Raw genomic sequence first — 21,410 nt, forward strand, 5'->3', positions numbered from 1 at the left:
TACAGGCTATACCAATAGGGTGTTACAATTCTCCCCCTTAAATAAATTTCGTCTCGAAATTTTACAGTATCAATCTCTGAATAGTGTGGGTGTTGTCTCCTCATGTCCTCCTCTCGTTCCCAAGTAGCTTCTTGGCGAATGATGGTTCCACAGCACTTTTACCAACGGTATCTGCTTATTCCGAAGCTGCTTAACCTCATTAGACAGAATCTTTATGGGTTCTTCTTCATATGTGAGGTCTGGATTCACTTCTATTTCCTCTACTGGTAGTACATGAGATGGGTCTGATCGATACCTCCTCAACATAGACACATGGAAGACATTATGTATCTTCTCCAACTCTGGAGGTAGTGCCAAACGATATGCCAAAGGACCCACTCTTTCCAGAACCTCATATGGCCCGATAAAACGAGGACTCAGTTTCCCCTTTCTGCCGAATCTCATAATCCTCTTCCAAGGAGAAACCTTGAGGAAAACTTTCTCACCTTGCATACTCAATATCCCTTCTCTTCAAATCAATGTAGGACTTGACGATCGATGCGACTTTAAGTCGATCTTTGATCACCGGATTTTCTCCTCGGTTCTTTGAACAATTTGGGTCCAATCATCTTTCTTTCACCCACGTCATCCCAACACAACGGGGTTCTACATTTTCTGCCATACAAAGCTTCATATGGAGGCATCCCAATGCTTGATTGATAGCTGTTGTTATAAGCAAACTCAATCAAAGGCAAGTGTGTATCCCAACTACCCTCAAACTCAATCACACAAGCCCGTAGCATGTCCTCCAAGATCTGAATTACCCTCTCGGTGGCCATGCATGCGTGGGTGGAATGCGATCTTGAAGTTCAATCTAGTTCCTAGGGCTCTCTGAAGACTACCCCGAGAATCTAGAAGTGAACCTAGGATCTGCATGCGTCACGATGAATCTTGGCACTCCATGCAATCTCACAATCTCATCGATGTATAACTTGGCCAATCTTTCTAAAGCGTAGTCCATCGGATTTGTGGGAAAATAAGCGATTTAGTCAATCTGTCAACAATGACCCATACTGCATCATGACTCTTCTGTGTCCTCGGAAGTCCCATCACAAAATCCATCGTTATTCTCTCCCATTTCCACTCTGGTACTGGTAGTGGATGTAACAATGCAGCGAGTACTTGATGCTCTGCCTTTACTTACTGACAAGTTAGGCATTTGGATACAAATTACGCCACATTCCTTTTCATACCCATCCACGGTAATGCTCCTTTAGCCCTCTATACATTTTTGTGCCACGGGGTGCATGGCAAAAGGAGACTCATGCGCTTCCTTCAAAATGATCGCCTCAAGTTGACATCATTAGGAACACATATTACGCCTGGTGTAGCAATAGACCATCATCTCGATTGAGAATTCTGGTTTCTTGCCTGTCGGACTTCTCCCATCAACCGATACTTCGATCATTACGGCGACCATTCTAATCGATCAATCAATCTTTGTACATGCCATGCAGCTTTGCTGCCCATCATCATTAATCTCTAAAGCGGCATGTAATGATCTCAACTCATGTACCAAAGACAAAGGAGTAATTTGTAGATTTGCCATAGTCTTACGACTTAAGGCGTCGACCACAACATTAGCTTTCCACGGTGATAGTCTATCGGACAATCATAGTCTTTATCAACTCTAACCATCTCCTCTGTCTCAAATTCAACTCTTTTGGGTGCCCAAATACTTCAAGCTCTTATGATCTGTATAGATGTAGCACTTCTCCCCATACAAATAATGCCTCGGATCTTAAGAGCAAACACAATAGCTGCAAGCTCCAAATCATGTGTTGGATAGTTCCTCTCATGCGGTTTTATGGCGTGATGCATAGGCAATGACATTTCGATCTTGCATCAATACGGCCTAACCCATTGTGAGAAGCATCACTATATCTTGTATATTCTTTACAGGTAGGTAAGGTAAGGTGGAGCTTGATCAAACATCTTTTCAATTCATCAAAACTCTGTGGCATTTATCCGTCCACTTGAAATTTTACATCTTTTCTAAGCGGCTTGGTCAATGGAGATGCCAACATGGAGAATCCTTCACAAATCGGCGGTAGTATCGGCTAAACCAGCGTGAATCTCTGTGACATTTACGGGTGGCCTCCAATTGGGGCGACTTCAATCTTACTTGGATCTACCTTAATGCCCTCTTACGATACTACATGCCCCAAGAAAGATATTTCTTTCAGCCAAAATTCACACTTGACAATTTGGCATATATTGTTTCTCCCTCAAAGTCTGCGGTACAATCCATGATGTCTATCATGCTCTTACGCATTCCTCGAATAGACCAATATATCATCTATGAATACCACAACAAGCGGTGAGGTATGGTGCGAAAATAGTGTTCATCGGATCCATAAAGCGTGGAGCATTAGTTAACCGAATGGCATGACCAAGAACTCATAATGGCCATAGCGGGTTACGAAGCGATTTAGAAATACTTTGCTCTTGTACTTTGGTGATAATAACGATCTCGAGTCAATTTTGGAGAACACAGCTGCACCCCTCAACTGATCAAACAAGTCATCAATGCGGGGCAATGGATATCTATTCTTTATTGTCACCTTATTCAACTGCCGATAATCAATACACAAGCGGAGAGTGCCATCTTTCTTCTTTACAAACAACAACTGGTGCTCCCAAGGTGACACCTTGGGGCGGATAAAGCCCTTGTCAAGCAATTCTTGCAACTGCACTTTCAACTCTTTCAATTGTGCAGGTGCCATTCTATATGGCGTTATGGAGATTGGGTCCACACCAGGCATAACATTAATCTCAAACTGCACCTCTCTTTCTGGAGGTAATCACAGCGATTCATCGAAACACATCAGGAAAGTCACATATCGTAGGATGTCCCTTAGTCTTTGGACTCCCCACTTGGGTGTCTATCACATGTGCCACGTATGCTTCACACTCCTTTTTTATCATCCTTCTGGCTAGTGCAGTCGAAATGATGTTTGATGGCGATAAATGCCTCTCCCGTGTATTACCACATCAGTACAAAGGAGACCAAAAGTGACTGTCTTGATCTCTGATCAATCATAGCATGATGCCTAGCTAACCAATCCATGCCCAAGATGATATCATACTCTCTAAAGGGCATTTCAATCAAATCTGACAGGAAAACATGTCCTTGGATCACCAAAGGACAGTCTCTATAGATTCTGTTGACCCGGACATCTTGTCCTAACGGACTAGTTACTAGCACTTCAAAACCCATTTGCACACATGGAGCGACAAGTGAACAAACTATGCTAGCACTAACATATGAATGGGTTGAACCGGATCAAATAATACAAATACTTCTTGATCGGAGATAGAGAATGTACCGGCTACCACATCGAAGTCTCGGCCTCTTCTCATTTGTTTCATTGCGTAGATTCTGGTTGAAGCACTTCCTTGTCTGGCCGACCAATTGTGCCTGTTGCTGAGCGGTGCCTCTACCTCTGCCTCTTCCTCTTGGCCAGTGTGAACCTGCGGGAGCGGGACTGCGAATAGATCCCTCGGCGTAGTAGGAGGCTGGACCATATCTCGGAGCACTATGCAGTCTCTTGCTAAATGACCCTTGCATCCATGATTAAAGCAGGCTCGGTGGCCCAATAACACTCCCCATGAATCTTGCCACAAGTCTCACGGGCGGGCGGTGTGAACCCTGGCAGTGCTTGCCGGACCTAGGGGTCTTTGTCAGGAAAATCTGCCTCTACTAAATCTTCCACCCGACCCCTCTGGGTCCACTAAACTTCTTTCTTTTTCCAGGTAGCACGGAACTCTGTTCAACTGATTTTCCCCCTTGTCTTTTACGATTTCTCTTGTGAACCCTTCCTCACTGCCCTTACGATTCTATCCTTTCTAAATCCAAGGCTTGTGAGATCAATTGAAAAAATTCGATGTCTGAAACCCACAACTTGCATTCTCGGACTCTGTCTTAGCCGGACTCAAACCTCTTGCATCTGTCAGGGGTGGAGACTAAGCTTCGACATAGTGGCTTAGCCTTGAGAAATCTCTTTCATACTCTGTTCTGATTCGGTTCCCTTGTTTCAAACTCAAAAATTCTTGCGATTTCGATCAACATATGCATGCAGGATGTATTTGTCTGAACTCTCGATGAAGTCATCCTGTGTCAGCACTGGTGGTTCACCAAGTGTGGGGATGGTCTTCCACCAATCATACGCATCCCCTTGCGATGGCGACACGAGAATATTCCAACTTCACTCATCTTGGCGATCTGATTTCTTAAACACTCTGTCCATTCTTTCAAGCCATTGCTCTGCCTCTAAAGGGTCCACTGTACCCTTAAATTCTGCAGCCCCATACTTTAGCAATTTATCAAAGTATGCAGTGGAGGCGGTGGTTGTGCCACAGTGGTTGGGGTGGAGCTTGAGCGGGCATACTGACCATTTGTTGAAACATTGCCGTTATCTGCTGTCTGCGAATGCGAGAATTTGCGGCATTTGTGAAATCAGTCTTTGACCCACGACATTCGTAAAGTGGGCTTCCCCTTGTGCCTCGGCTTCAGCAATTTGCTCAAGTGGCGATCCTTCTTCCATTTGATCTGAAGTTAGGGTATCTCTGAACAAATAACACAAGGAGATTTCCCTACTTTAGGTCATATTCATGATGTAATTCACTGTATGTAACAATTATGGACATTGAGCAGTTGTAATTATCAAAGAAAAACACAAATTCACAATTTAAAACATAATTCAAAAACTTGCTCTGATACCACTAAAACATGTCACACCTTACCCCTCTGTCAGGCATAACATGATCCTGTAAAATACCTAATGAACTACAGAACTTCACCTAGCGATCACTCATTAAGTACCATAGAAGGGATTTTACAACAATTTTCTTATCTTTGAATAGTGGTGTGCTTTTAAAATAAGTTTTTAAAACATTTAGTTGAAATTAAAACTAATTAATATTTTTGGCCATTTTAGTATTCCATAAATTTTATAAAAATTTTGTGAGTTTCCTCTGTATTTTGAGAAAACATTCTTGAATACTGTAAAAGCACTTCTAAAAGTTTTTCTCAACCACTACTTCAATTTCAAACTCAATCTCAATCAATTTCTCAAATTCACAAGTTCAATAATTTCTTCAAAATACTGTCCATCAATATCATTTATTCGTATTCCATTCAAGATAAACAATTTATATATTCATCATACTAAAATTTACATTCAGGAAGTCCAAACTAAAATTTATTACAACTTTTATACAAACTTTGTACAAGCTGCTCAAGACCCATGTACATGTCCATACATTTATGTGCGATATATACATCAAAAGAAATATTCTGATTAGGGTATAAATTATACCCGAAGACTTCAAGCTGATGACTTCACACACCTCAGCAGCTCAGTCTGCTGCTCCTCTAATCTCTATATCTGCGACAGCAATAAAAGCTATCGCTGAGTCTTTATGCAAAACTTAAAGCACATTCATTCAAAAATTTGACTAAACATGAAAATTAAATACAATCATGCATTGTAAGATTTTACATGTAAACCAAGTTTATTTCAAAGTATCAAAACACATTTCATAAAACCCACAGTTAGATCATGCCATTCGAAACAAATAGAATCTCAATAGCCAGAGGCTAAGAGAAATCACATGAATCTCAATAGCCAGAGGCTAAAGAGAAATCATATCACAAGGCTAGCTAGCTCAAATATATGGATATCCATTCACATCCTCTTCTACTGGCACACCTCAACACTTCTCCAGAGAAGGAATCAAAATTCGAAACTAATTACCTCCACTAGTCGTGCTAGTGAGGTGCTCAAATATATGGTCATGATACTGTGGTTTCAAAACTTATCTTAACAATTTGCTAAACATTTTCATTTCAAAAATACACAATAACTTTCACAATTTAAATCAAACATCATAAGAATGCCATAATTCAATATTTCACATTATTCAAAACAGTATGCAAAAGATGATTACAAAAAGTATACGTTGTGCACAAACCTCAAACGAGTCGTCCTTTAGCCTCGACTCGGTTCCTCGGGTTCCTTCCCGATATTCTTTTCAACTGAAACACACAATTTTACAATGTTTCAGTACTAAAACTTAAAATAAATCCAAAATAAACTTAACTTCACATTTACCTAGCTCTAACGTGTTAAATTCGACGTTCTCAAAATTTTGTATTTCGGGTTACTATTCACTGCACTATTCAAGTCAAATTATTGACTTTCTAAGGCTTAATAGGTATGGGAACTCCAACTTCACCCACATACCACATTTTGGTCACCAAACTTGTTGGTTTTGGTCATTTGTTTAAAGCTTAGGTCATTTTGGCAAAATTGCCAATTTTCGGTTTTGGTTCTCCGAAGTTGCACTATTCCATTGGTCGATCTACTGTTGGAATTTGACAAAACTTCCTTCATAGAAAATGTTCCTTATTGTCTTAAGTGTATTCTCATTTTTGGATCACCTCAATCGGAGTTTTGTAGCTCAAGTTATGGCCAAAATAAGTTTACTGTTCACGTGCACTGTTCATACTGCAATTTAGGTGCTGTCAGATTTTTGGTTCAACTTTGGTCAATTGTTTGATCAAGTTAAGTTCATAATTTGGTCTCACTTTCTTCATATGAAATGTTGTACTATGTCTTAGGTTTCCATCGGTTCAAGAATCGCCTAAATCCGAGTTTTCTAGAGAGAGTTATAGCTATCCAAACATTGCTGCTCAACTAAAAATCTGCAGAATTTCAGTACAGAAATTTTAACTTTGCTCAATGATTTGAATGAGTTAATGGCATAATTTGGGTTGGTGTTCTTCATGAAAGTTTTAGGTCTATATCATATCTAATTGCTGGTAAAATTTCAGGTCAATTTGACCTACCTAGCTCAAGTTATGACCAAATGAACAGTTACTGTTCATTTGGTCAGTTTAGTGCAGTGGCAGCCTGCTATCAACTCACTTTGGTCAATTGTTTCACCAAGTTTTGGTCAGTTTTTGGCAATGGTTCCTTAATGAAAATTGTGCTCTTTTATGTCTATTTTCATCTCCAATTGGTGGCATATCAATTGGACTTGTAAAATTTGAGTTTTGGTCCTTCAAAGTGGGTTTGGTCATGCTGCCAGCAGCATGACCATTGACCTACGAATTTGATTTTTATTCCAACAATTCCCACACAACTTATTTGGTCATAATTGACCATTATTTCATTTCACAATAGGTTAAACATGCTATTTATGCATTTCTCCAAAATTTTGCCTCAAAACCCTAACATTCAAACCCTAGCTCTTCCCTCTCATGCATTAAATCACAACTAGTGCACTTAACCTTAACCATTCACTAATCAAAGCTTTTAAACTTATTCTAATGCATCAAATTCATGTAAATCATACTCCTCTCAAGCTGCCCAAATTTCAGTTTGGTCCTTCTCCCATGTTTTTATTTCATTGCATAACTTCTAAGCTCACTTCCAACCCTCACATATGCATTTGAATGGATAAATGAAGGGTTTAACATACTAACCTTGTGTGCAGAATTTTCTTCTCCCTTTTCTTCAAATTTTTCTTCTTTCTTTTCCTTGAATCTTCTTTCCTAGTTGCCCAAACAAAGTCTAGTTATGGTAGGACAATTTTCTATGGTTGGATTTTGGTTCTTCAAGCTCAAAAATGAGCTTTAATGGTGGTTTAAGTGGTTTAAGTGAGGAGAGGGTGAGGAGAGAGTGAGTGACGTTTTGGAGAAGAAGAAGACTTGTGTTTTATTATTTTCTTTTCTTTTTCTTTTATAAATTTTGGCTTATGGAAGACCATAAAAATCTAATTTAATAATTCAATTAATTAATTTTTTTATGGCATCATGCATGAGGTCATGCATGATGTCATCACCTTTTTCATTTTCCTCTCTCTTTTTTTTTATATTTTTCTATTAGTTCTTTAATTTAATTATCGATTCCGAAATTTTCTTTTCTCCGATTTTATTTGTGATTAGGTCGAGTCACTCGGGGTCAATTGACCAAATTGCCCCTCGCCGGTTCATCCCGGTTTGCAAATAATCCAATATTTCTTCCGGCTCCCTGACCTAATTATTTGACTGACTTAACAATTCTTTTTCGTGATTTTCTCTTTTCCACTGTGTCCATAAGGGTCCTAAGGACATGGCGTCACTTTACGGTTGAAATTTGAGTTTAAAAGCGACTTATGATCGTTCAGGAAGTCACTCATCATTTGTGACTCTCGGCTCGTTTAACCTCTTATGTTCTGTTTTTCTTATTTGTAGTTAACTAATTAAACATTACTAATTATTTGTGTTTATGGCTTCTCATGTTGTCTTAAGTGTGGCTCTAATCTCTTTATTTGTCCGGACCGACACCGGTCACCGGAACAGTGAAATATACCAGGCTATACCAATAGGGGTGTTACAAGAACTACGTAGCATTTGATTCCTTTAAACCCCAAGAGGAAACGTAGGCAACTTAATTTTTACAAATTTAAGTTCAAAGCCCTTCTTCTTTTTTTTAACTTAAATTAATTTTATCTCTTTTTATTTCTATAAATTTTTTTAATTAAGTCTACACATTCTTATTAATTTTTATTTGAAAGATTTCTTTGGTTAATTTTTTCCTCCTATTTTTTTGAAGAAAACACCTTAAACTGCCCCCCGAACTGCCCTAAAACGCTCCTTGAACCGCTCATCTGTGCCGTCTATTAAACCATTTCAAACCAGGGCTTGAACTGGAATTGGCTGTTAACAAACCATCCCTTAGTGGTTCGGATTAGGTTCAATATTTCTTCAAACCTAAACTGACAGTTCTTGAATCGTCGTCACCCCTAATTATAGCTACAAGTTTCAATACAAGTTACAAGTCTCATTTACTCTCTTTCTTTCCTCTCTTCTTTAATAACGCAACAAATTTCTTTTTTTTTTTAATTAAGATTATACATTTAGAAAAAAAAATTAAAAATAAAAATAAATAATATATTTTTATTCAAATGTGTCAATTAATATTTAAAAAACAATACAATATGTTATTTTATTATATTTGAACAATTGATCAATTTGAATTTAAATTGATTAAAATGATTCGATTAATGTGTATATGATAATAAATAATTAGTTAATATTATAATTTCAAATAAATTCAATTGATTCAATCAAAACTCAATTTATTAAAATATATGATCAATGTGACATTTCACATACTTAATTGATTCAATTGACTAAAATATATATTCAATTGAAATATTTAAAAGATTGTTATCATAATTGACCCAAATATATATGATCAATGTGATATTACACATAATGAATTGATTCAATTAACTCAATTAAAGATTCAATTGACTAAAATATATTATCAATGTGACATGTCACATACTCAAATTATTTAATTAACTAAAATATATATTCAATTGGATCATTTAAATGATAATTATCATAATTTACACAAAATATAGATGATCAATGTGATATTATACATAGTCAATTGATTTAATTTAATAAATGTGACATCGTACATAATCAATTGATTCAATTTACTCAATTAAAGACTTAATTAACTAAAATATATTATCAATTTGACATGCTGCATACTCAAAATGATTCAATAGACTCAAATATATATTCATTTTAATCAATTAAATGATAATTATCACAATTGGCTCAAATATTATGATTAATGTGACATTATACATAATTATTTAATTCAATTAACTCAATTAAAGACTCAATTGACTAAAACATATTATCAATGTGACGTGTTACATACTCAAATTGACTTAATTGATTTAAATATATATTCAATTGAATTGACTAAATAATAATTTTCGCAATTGACTCAAATATATATGATTAATGTGATATTACATATAATTAATTGATTCAATCGACTTAATTAAAGGCTCAACTGACTAAAATATACGATCAATGTGATATGTCACATACTCAAATGGATTTAACTAACTCAAATATTGTTTACACCATAATTTAATTTTAATATTTTTGGACCTCAGTTAACTAATGGGTTTGAAATATTAAATTAAATTGTCAATTTAATGTAACCAAGCCCATAGCTTAAGTTAGCAGAAGATCAACAATTAGTTGGTATTAATTATGTGGAGTTAGACTAATTAAATAATTACCTGTACAAGTGAGTGTTATTTCTTTGGTAGTTACACACGTTCAACATCTAAAAATATCTATTGAAGATAATGGGCATGAAAATGGAGTAGTGGAAAAGTGGGCAAAGTGGTGTGAGTGGGCAGTTATGAAGTTAATGGGTGGTTTTTTATGGTTGTTGATGGTTATGGGAACTTACAAGAAGTGGGCTAGCGGAGAAAAAAATGTGCAAGTGTGAAAAAGGTGGTAACCACCAAACTTGGCCACCAAGTAGACTTTCTCTTATAAATAGACGTGCTAAGCTTAACACAAGGAAAACAACAACAATCAATCAATGAATACCTAATAGACACAATGTCTTAACCTAAATTTTCTCTAGTTCAGCAATTTCTTTACACTTTCAAGCGATATTTTACTTTTCAATCTAGCATCAGATTTAATTATAGTTCTTACTTTTCAATTCAAGCAAGCAATTTACTTTTCTTCTGCAAATATTTCTATTCTTATAATCAATCTTTTTAGTTTTCAATGCAATTTATAATTTTCTGTTCATATTCCAGTTTATGTAAATTAGCTCTTTAATTTTTCAGCAAGCCAGTTTATAATTTTCAACAAATATTTACATTTTTAAGCAAATCAATCTTTCCATTTCTCAAAACTCTTATTTACATTTTTTGCATGCACTCATATTTTCTCGGCAAACAATTAACTTTTCAATTAAGCTCAAATTTTACATTTTCTGTACAGATTTACTTCTTGAAGCAATCAACTATGAATAGCCTTTACTTTTCAAGTACAATATTTACCCTTTCATGCACAAGCAATTCTTTATTTTTTCAATAGCCAATTCCAATTTTCAATTTTTCAAGTTGATCAAGTAGAGATCTTGACAAAGCGCATCTTAGTAGAGTCAAGGAATCCAAGGAAAAGTTCGGTCTTTTGTTGTCCGCCATCATTCCGATTAGGAGTCAGACCAGCGCAAATACATTTACAAATGGGATCATACGTGTCCCTGGCATGCATGCAATCCAACTCTCACGTGCGAAAAGGTCACATCCACTTTTGACACGTGTAAATTAAATAAATTTAATTTCACGTGGAAATAAATATATATTCAATTGAATTAATTAAATTATAATTTTTACAATTAACTCAAATATATATGATAAATGTGACATTGCACATAATCAATTTGATTAAATTAACTTAATTGATAAAAATATATGATCAATGTGGCATGTCACATACTCAAATTGATTTAATTAACTCAAATATATATATCCAATTGAATCAACTGAATGATAATTTTTGCATTTGACTTAAATATATATGATTAATGTGAGATTGCACATAATTAATTGATTCAATTGATTTAATTAAAGACTTAATGAACTAAAATATATGATCAATATGGCATATTAAATACTCAAATTGATTCAATTGACTCAAAGATATATTTAATTGAATTAATTAAATGATAATTTTTGCAATTGACTCAAATACATATAAACAATGTGACGTGTTACATAATTGATTTAATTAAATAAAATATTTATTTAATTGATTCTGTATAGATTCACCCTATTCACTAAAACCAAACAAGCATATAAATTCACTTGTCACCATCTAATTTGATTTCATGTCATAGATAAAATTTAAATTAATTTCAAATTAAATAATAAATAATTAATTTTTTTAAATTAAAATCATTTTTGTTTTAAAAATAAATAAAAATTTAATTAAAAGCCTAGAATTAATATTAAAAGTGAGATAAATCATTTGATTTAATTACAATTAATACTAAATTAACTGGCCAAATTTTTTTTAATTGAACTGGTCATATTAAAGGATGGAAAATTTGCCATGTTTGTACCTTATATGTTTATATAATAGACATGGTTCAACAGGTGTTAAGTAGAAAAAAAAAATAAAACAAAAAAGCCTCCAATTAATAAATATTGGCTAAGAAAAAATTATTTGCTCACAAATATTGGATCAAGAAAATAACACGCGGACACTCTTTAAAACTTTAAATAAAGTAAAATTAAAATAAATTTTTAAAATTAAAATTTAATATTATATACATGTTATTAAAATTTAAATAATTATATATATATTTTTTCTACTTTGTGTATAAAGAAAATAAATATAGAGAAAAAAAAAATTTTTTTGCTTGAAAATGAAAACAAAATTTATTATTGTTTGCTAAAAAAAGGAACGTATTTAGAGGGAAATTATTGAAGGAGGGAAGAGTAAAGGATAGAGAGAAGTTTGGCTTCCAAAAGCATAAAAAAATAAATAAAATATTTTATATTGCTAGAAACTCTTTGATTCACATTAAATACGGATCTACTTGATCTCTCAATCAGGATTTTATATATTGGCTAGTTAATTTGTGCAAGAATATTATATAAAAATGGCCAACCAAACATGTCTCCTTTTCCAGCTAAGGTTGTGTCATGGCTTGCTTCAATACCAACTACAATCTGATAATGCATGTGTAAATTCTTTGGGTAGACAGCATAACCGTTGCTTTAATTAATTTTTCTTAAATACTGTCCACATATTGAATACTAAATTAATATGGTATTAATTATGTTACTTCATCATTTAAATTCTTTATCAATTATTCTTATAAAAAAATGCAACTACAGTAAGTTTGAGTTTATATAAGAATAAGCTTAATGATTATTAAATTAAATGATTATTAAATTAAATAATTACAGTTAGATTCATACTCTTTATTTACACTTCAATTATATATATATATATATATATATATATATATATATATATCATCTATTGGATAAAAAATATTAAATCTTTTTGAAATAGGTAATTATATTTAAATATTTTATTTTTGGATTATATACTTTTAAAATTAGGAGTAATTACAATCAAAACCTCAATATCAATTCGAGAGATTTTGAATTTTGTCGACTTAGAGCAATAATTGATAACAAAAAGAAGTAAAAAATAATTTATAATCAATATATTTTACCATAATTAATAAAATGAATTTTAAGATTATGGGGAAATGTAAAATATCTCTCTTTTCTCCTTCTTCTTATCTCTTTTCAGATCTCTTTTTTTTTTGAGCAACTACCAGTGAATTTCTTATCGGTGGCTGCTCCTAGATCATTCTCCTTTTTCTTTTATTTTTTTTTGTTAGTTTTTCTAATAAACTTTCAGATCTGTGCCCATTTGGAGCATATTTGTATTTTTCTTCTTAGATTTGTATCCTTTAGAAATAGTTCTGAGATTCTCTTCCCAGTATTGGGGTCCTGTTTCTCCCCAGTATTGGAATTTTATTTCTCCCCATTATTGGGCTTTTGTTTTTCTCCCCTTGACTTTTTTTCAATATTTGAATGGGTTATTTGACAATTCCAAATATAGTATGGATCGTTAATTTCTTTTGATTGGAAACTCAAGTATAATTAATGATCTTCTATCAATGAAACCTGGTAGTGCGGCCTATTCCTCTATTAACTTTTATTGGTTTAATATCTTCTGTGGGTCACAGAGGTAACAAGATCTCGAAAGGGCATTATTGTAGAGGATTTCATTGTTCGTCTAAAATAAAAAAGGACCAGTTACTATTCGAAAGATTATTCTACTCTATCCAAATCATCTCTGAACAAAATATTTTAATTATCTATATTTGTATTTTTTTTCTTTTATGAGAACATTATACTATACTTATCTTATTATTTTTATTAATGAATTGTCAAATTTTTCCTAAAAAAAAATTCTAAGATTATGGGTTCTATATACCATTGCTACCAATTATAAATGTTAAGATATTAGAACTGTTATAATAGGCACGCAAATCTAAGATACACACATAAATTGCACAATTACACAGTATAGAAAAAAGAAAAGAATAACACAAGATTTAATGTGGTTTGATCATAAGGTCTATATCTACTAGTAAGACAAAAGAAAAAATTTCACTATGATGAAAAAGAACAAGATACAATCACTCAGAATTCTCAAACCCTAACCCTAGTGTATTTCGCGAATATCTCACAACTCCACCGCAAAGGACAGAATATTACAATATTTATATTGATCCATATAGTGGGGGCAATAAGCCCGGGCCTGAAGCCCACTATGGATCTCACTTTTTATTCCAATCGGGTCGCAACACAAAGCTTTCAGGTCAGGTCACAATTTGAGTCCATGAAGACATCCAAAATTCAAGCCACATAAAAATAACAATTCATAAAAATAACAATTCTTTCCCTTGGCTTGAATTCCCTTCATCATTAACAAAATAACCACAAATATTCTGTCTTGCTATATGCCCTTGCAAGGGCACTTCTAAGTACTGCAAACACCAACCAAGTCTAGACAATGCCTAAACTTGCTGATTGAGACTCCTTTGGTCATCATATCTGCTCGATTATCATGTGTAGAGACTTTCTACATAGCTACAGTCCCCTGAGATATAATGTCCCTAATGGAGTAATATCTAACATCAATGTGCTTAGTTTGCTCATAGTACATTTGATACTTTATGAGACGTATTACACTCTGGCTGTTACAAAACATCATTGGCTTATTTTGTATCAATCCAAGATCACCCACCACATCTTATAACCATAAAGCTTCCTTTACTACCTCTGCTAAAGCCATATATTCATCCTCTGTAGTAGACAAAGCAATTGTAACTTGCAATGTTGCCTTCCAACTGATAGTACTTCCAAAAAGAGTGAACAAATAACTTGTCAGAGATATCCTTTTATTTAAGTCCCCTGCAAAATTTGAATCCACATAGCCAATAATTGAATGATTCATCTTGGGCCTACAGAATGTCAAACCAACATCTGTAGTACCTTTCAAATATCTCAAAATCCATTTCACTACCTGCTAATACTCTTTCCTAGGAGACACCATGTATCTACTCACAATACTAACTGCATGTGAAATGTCAGGTCAGGTGCAAATTATAGCATATATGATGCTACCAACAACACTCAAATAGGAAATATTGGACATGTGCTCTATCTCCTCATCTGTTTTTGGTGAAATGTCTGCAAATAACTTGAAATAGGCAACAAATGGAATAGTCACAGGCTTAGCATTATTCATATTGAAGCGGCAAGCACTTTCTTAACATAGGCCTCTTTGAGATAAGAAAAGCTTTCCAATACTTCTATCCCTAGTAATTTTCATTTCCAAAATCTTTTTTGTAGTGCCCAAATCCTTCATTTCAAACTCATCACTCAATTGCTTTTCAGAATATTAATTTGTGACATGCTTTTAGCAGTAATAAGCATGCCATCCACATATAACAATAAATAGACAAAGGAATCATCGGAAAGCTTCCTATGATACACACAACTATCATATGAACTATGAATAAAGCCATTACGAACCATAAATGTATCAAATCTTTTGTACCATTGCTTGGAGGACTGTTTCAGACCGTACAAAGACTTCTTAAGCAAGCAAACTTGGTTTTCTATACCTGGAATGACAAATCCCTCAGGTTGACTCATATAAATTTTCTCCTCTAACTCACCATGCAAAAATGTTATCTTCACATCTAGTTGCTTAAGCTCTAGATCATAAAGAGTAACTATAGTAAGTAAGACCCTAGTAGAACTGTGCTTTATAACTGGAGAAAATACTTCATTAAAGTCAATTCCCTCCCTCTGAGTAAAGCCTTTTGCTATCAAATGTGCCTTATATCAAGGTGCTTCAACCCTAGGAGTGCCTTCCTTTTACTTGAACACCCATTTGTAGCCTACCACTTTCTGTCCCTTAGGCAATGTTACAAGCTCCCAAGTCTGATTCTTATGAAGAGATTCAATTTCTTCACCCATAGCACTAACCCACTGATCTACATCTAAACAAGAAATAGCTTCTCTGTAATTGCTGAGTTCATGCACATCATCTGTCTTAGCAACTGACAGGATAAACGCAACTAGATCTGCATATGCATATCTCTGCGGGGGTCTAATCTGTCTTCTCTCTCTACCAATTGCAATGCTATATGGTTTTTGTTATTGTTGCTCTGGTGAATCCTCTTGTTGATCAGGATCTTGCATCTCATCCTCTAAATCACTGGACTGAACTATTGAAATATCAATCTCAAGCTCCACCTGTTCTTTGACACCGTGATCTGATTCTGCGATTGACTTCTCCCTCTGACTATCTAATGAAGTAGACTCATTAAATGTCACATCTCTACTGATAATTAATCCTAAAGACTTTGGATCATTGCACCACAACCTGTAACCTTTTCACTCCAGATGCATACCTTAAAAATATGCATTTTCTTGCCCTTGGCTCAAGCTTACCATCCCTCATATGAGCATAAGCAGGGCAACCAAACACTCTCAGCTGAGACTAATCAGCTAGTGAACTGGATCATATCCCAAAAGGAGTTTTGCTCTCAATAGATGTAAATGGAGATCTATTAACTAAGAAATAAGTTGTATTAATTGCTTGACCCATAAGTCCTTTCCCAATCCACGAATGCGAGGGCATACTTTGTGCTTTATCATAAAGCATTCCATTCATGCATTCTGCAATACCATTCTATTGTGAAGTCCTTGCACAAGCGTGGTGTCTCACTATACCTTCATTACTGTAGAATGCATCAAACTCACGATTGCAAAATTCCAACCCATTATCAGTTCTAAGACATTTGACCTTTTTTTCTGTTTGCTTCTCAATCATCGTCTTCCACTTTACAAAGGTTGAAAATGCCTCATCTTTTGTTTTCAGAAAATTCGCCCACACCATCCGAGAGTAATCATCAATCAAAGTTATGAAGTAACTAGCATCGCTCTTAGAAGAGATTCTGTTAGGACCCCATAGTTCTGAGTGGATATAATCCATCGTTCCTCTAGTCCTGTGTACTGCTTTTTTATCAAACTTCACCACAGTGCATTTGCCAAACACACAGTGTTCACAAAAGTCCACAAATTTTGTTTTCTACCCATCCAATAAATCTTGCTTGCTCAACACAGATAATCCTCTTTCACTCATATAACCAAGATGTATATGCCATAATTGAGTCTGATTCTGATCATTACTTTTAGATGCTATTGCAGCTTCCCTTGAAATTGACTACCTTGAAGAAAACACAATCTTGAAACCAAACTGCTCTTCATGAGTACCATAGAGGCCTTGTACACTTTAAGAACTCCATTCTCTACATTATATCTGAATCTATAAGAGTCAAGTGTCCCAAGAGACATCAGGTTTCTTTTCAATTCTGGAACATGCCAACACTCTATAGTTCTGACAACACCATCAAACATCCTCAATCTGATTTTACCAATTCCTTCCATAGATAATGCAAGATTATTGCCCAGAAACACCTTACCACTCATTTGTTTGTAAGTGAAAAACTAGTTTTTATGTAGACACATGCTATAAGTAGCACCAGTATTAAGAATCCGAGAATGTCTATGATTTGAACTTACGGATAAAATTTTTCTAACCTTGTCATTACTGTCGAATTGATAAACCTGTTAACCACATTCACAGAACTTTCTAATTGCTTTCCCCTTTTATTTTTCAACTTGGGAGAGTCTTTCCTATAGTGACTTTGCTCCCGGAACTCAAAATAGTTAGCCTTTTTCAATTTTTACTTAGATCTAGCCTTAGACTTCTTCCTACTGGAAGAACCCTCCCTTGAATGTGTTCTTCCCCTGCTCACCAAACCTTCCCCCTCAAATCTTTCTCTATTATCTTAAAAATTCTTTTTCAACTTCTTCAATTTTAGAGAATTACTAATATAAATGCAGTGAAATACTATCTTTCCCATACAACAGAGTATCAATAAAAGTCTCATAGGAGGGTGGCAAAGAACATAACATAATAAGAGCCTGATCCTCATTATCAATATCAATATCAATGTCAATATCAATATCAATATCAATATTTTTTAGGTCCATAATGATTGAATTAAATTCATCAAGATATTTTTTAATTGGTGTACCTTCGCTCATTCTCAGATTATAAAGCCTTTTTTTGGATATAGGCGGTTAGTCGTGATTTGGCAGAATACAACTCCTGTAATTTCTTCCATGCCACAGACGCTTACTTTTACCAGCAATCTCACATAGGACAATATCAGTTACGCTCATGAAAATTGCACTCAAGGCTCTCTCCTTCAGATCAGCCTTCTCCACCTCTTTCATATCTTCTGGAAAGTTATCCTCGATTGCCTTTCATAGACCTTGCAAGATCAAGAAAGATTTGATTTTAATCTTCCACATACTGAAACTCGATCCGCCATTAAACTTCTCTATCTCATACGTCATCAAAGAATATGCCATCCGTAAACCCTAGATTTTGTGCATAAAGCTCTGATACCTATTTGTTATAATAGGCACACAAATCTAAGACACATACGCAAATCGCATAATTACACAATATATAAAAGAGAGAAAAATAATACAAGATTTAACGTAGTTCAACTGTAAGGTTTATATCTACGAGTAAGACAAGAGAAAAAATTCTACTATGATGAAAAAGAACATGATACAATCACTCAGAACTCTCAAACCCTAATCTTGGTGTGTTTCTCGAATATCTCACAACTCTACCACAAAGGACAAAATATTATAATATTTATATTGATCCATACCATAGGGGTAATAGGCCGTGCCCTTCGTTACCACCATAGATTTCACTTTTTATCTCAATTGGGTCACAGCACAAAACTTTCGAGTCAGATCATAATTCGGGTCCATGAAAATATATCCAAAATTCAAGCCGCATAAAAATAACAAAATCGTTTATATAATAATTGCTAATTAGTGAACACATTTAGCTTTTTCTATTTTATTTAATTTTTTAAAAAAATATTTAATTATTTAAAATTTTATAAAAAATATTAAATTTTAATTTTTATTAATTAATGGATTTTAAAAAATATTATTTATTATTAAAAATCTTTAAAATATTTGTCGTAACATTTGGACAAGAAACGTGCCTTGCTCCAAAAGAAAATAAAAAAGAATGATGAGCAATATGATGATGTCGTTTTCGGTGCACCATATTTTTGTGGGCTAGCTAAATTGGTTAACCATGTCCGCGTGCAAAGATTGATAATCTCCTGCTGGCTTTCTCGCATGACCATTTCGATTCAACTTACGCTAAGTCACTTTCAAAAATGTGATACCAATGTTCAACAACTTCATATAATACCAAGATTACACTTCAAGAAAGAATCCTTTACTCTCTTATCCAATAAACAATATGCCCTTTTAACTTCTCTCTCTCAATGGCCTCATCAAGTAATCTTCTTGACTATGCTCTGTTTCAGCTCACTCCTACTCGAACCAGGTACTCATTTCTCTCTAATTTCTTGTTTTTGTTCTTTTTCATAAGTTCAAGGCTGATATTTTGTGTTTTCATTATCAAGATTTGATCTGCTTCTCTTCTATGGTGGCAAGACAGAGAAACTGGCTTCTGGGTTATTTGAACCCTTCACTTCCGACCTCAAATTTGCTAAAGATCAGATTTCCAGAGGTGGGTACTCCATCAAACTCTGCCCTCCTACAGGCAGTCCTCTTTGGCTCAACAAAGCCACTTTTGAGAGGTAATTGATCCAACATTACTATGTTCTTCGCTTTTCATCTGCTAAATTTTGTGTCATTATCGAGTATCATGGATTTAGCTTTAATACTTTCACAATGTGATTAATTATTAAATACTTTCACAATTCTCCATTTCAATGAATGGACCTCGGAGTTCTTCTTGGACACAAATTATACACTATCTAAACTCAACTCAACTCAACTCAACTCAACTCAACTAAAACTAAGTCTTTCTCTCAAAAAAAACTTGGAGTAGGCTATATGTGTAACACCCTCCCTGTAGCAACTCCGTACATTCTACTATTCCGGTGACCAGTGTTGGTCAGGGCAATTTAGAAACGTCAGAAAAATATTTAAACTAAAGTGAGGAACTACAATTAACTCAAATATTAATAAGAAAAATTTAGGAAAAATTTTAGAAATAAAATACAACCAAGTTAAATGAGCCGGTGCCCTAGCGATGGGTAACCTAGTGAGAAGTTGCGGTTCTCGCAACTAGGAGCCCTAGACCCAGTGGAAAAAATTATAAAATAATTTTTGGCACTCCAGAGAAGGGTTATTGAGGTTCTTATGGCATTAGAATGCCAAGAAAATACTTAGAAAATTTTTTCAATCGGTACACACAATTTTGGCCCGTTAAGCCAAACGGAGGGCATTTTGGTCATTTCGCCTTCACAGGTGATTTTTGGCCGACTTGTCCAGTTAAGTAAATAATTATTATGACATAAAATATGAATAAATATTGTTAAAAATTGAATTGAAAATGAGTAGAAAAGAAAAGAAAAGAAAAATGAAAGAAATTGGGAATTATGACATCACATGATATCATTAGTGTGCCTCCACCAAATCACATGGTGACACATGGCTATAACTCACTTAAAATGAGTTAAATGGGCAGAAATGAAAGAAAGAAATCAGTTTTCCTTTTACTTTCTTCATCCATCCATAGCTCTCCTAACCCTTACCACCATTAAAGCCTATCCAAGCTTTATAACCCACCCAAATCTCACTTGAAACCCTAAGTCCACTTCAACAAAATTTGTCTCTACATCTTGAGCAAGTGTTTGGAAGCCAAGAAAATTAAAGAAAGTGAAGGAAAAATCTAAGTTGGGTCAAGAAAAAATTCTGCTCCATTCAAGGTTAGTGCCCTAAATAATTTCTTTCTTTCTTTAATCTTGTAAGCATGCTAAATCAAGTAGAAAATTGTGTGAAATTAAAAGAAAAACTTGAGTAAATGAAATCTCTAAATTTGGTAGCCATGAGAAAGTTTAAGGATTATTGGTTTTTGATGAAATTAAGTGGCTTAATTATGTTATTGATGAGTATAGATGATGGATAAAGTGATTTGGTATGAGTTTGGTGTGTGTATACCATGAATTGGAAATTGGAGTTAGGGTTTGAGCATGAAATTGAGACTTTGATCATGTAATGATGAAAGTGAGTTTAATGGTCAATTAGTGACCATTTGTTTATTAGTAAACAAGAAATGAAGTGTGTTTAGTGATGGGATTTAGGTTTAGTGTGGCTGCCTAGGTGACTGTAGGGTGGACATGAGTCCAGCAGGTTTGGGCAGCCATAACTTGAATTGTAGAGGTTCAATTGGTGTTTGGACAATTGGACATAAAACTAGACACATAATGGCACAACTTTGGTGAAGAAACTATGCCCAGAAAACCAAATCAAGTTGACTAAAAGTTTGCCCTAATCCGGGTGACCTGCAATCT

The sequence above is a fragment of the Hevea brasiliensis genome, chromosome 13 (assembly GCF_030052815.1).
Source record: "Hevea brasiliensis isolate MT/VB/25A 57/8 chromosome 13, ASM3005281v1, whole genome shotgun sequence".
NCBI lineage: Eukaryota > Viridiplantae > Streptophyta > Magnoliopsida > Malpighiales > Euphorbiaceae > Hevea > Hevea brasiliensis.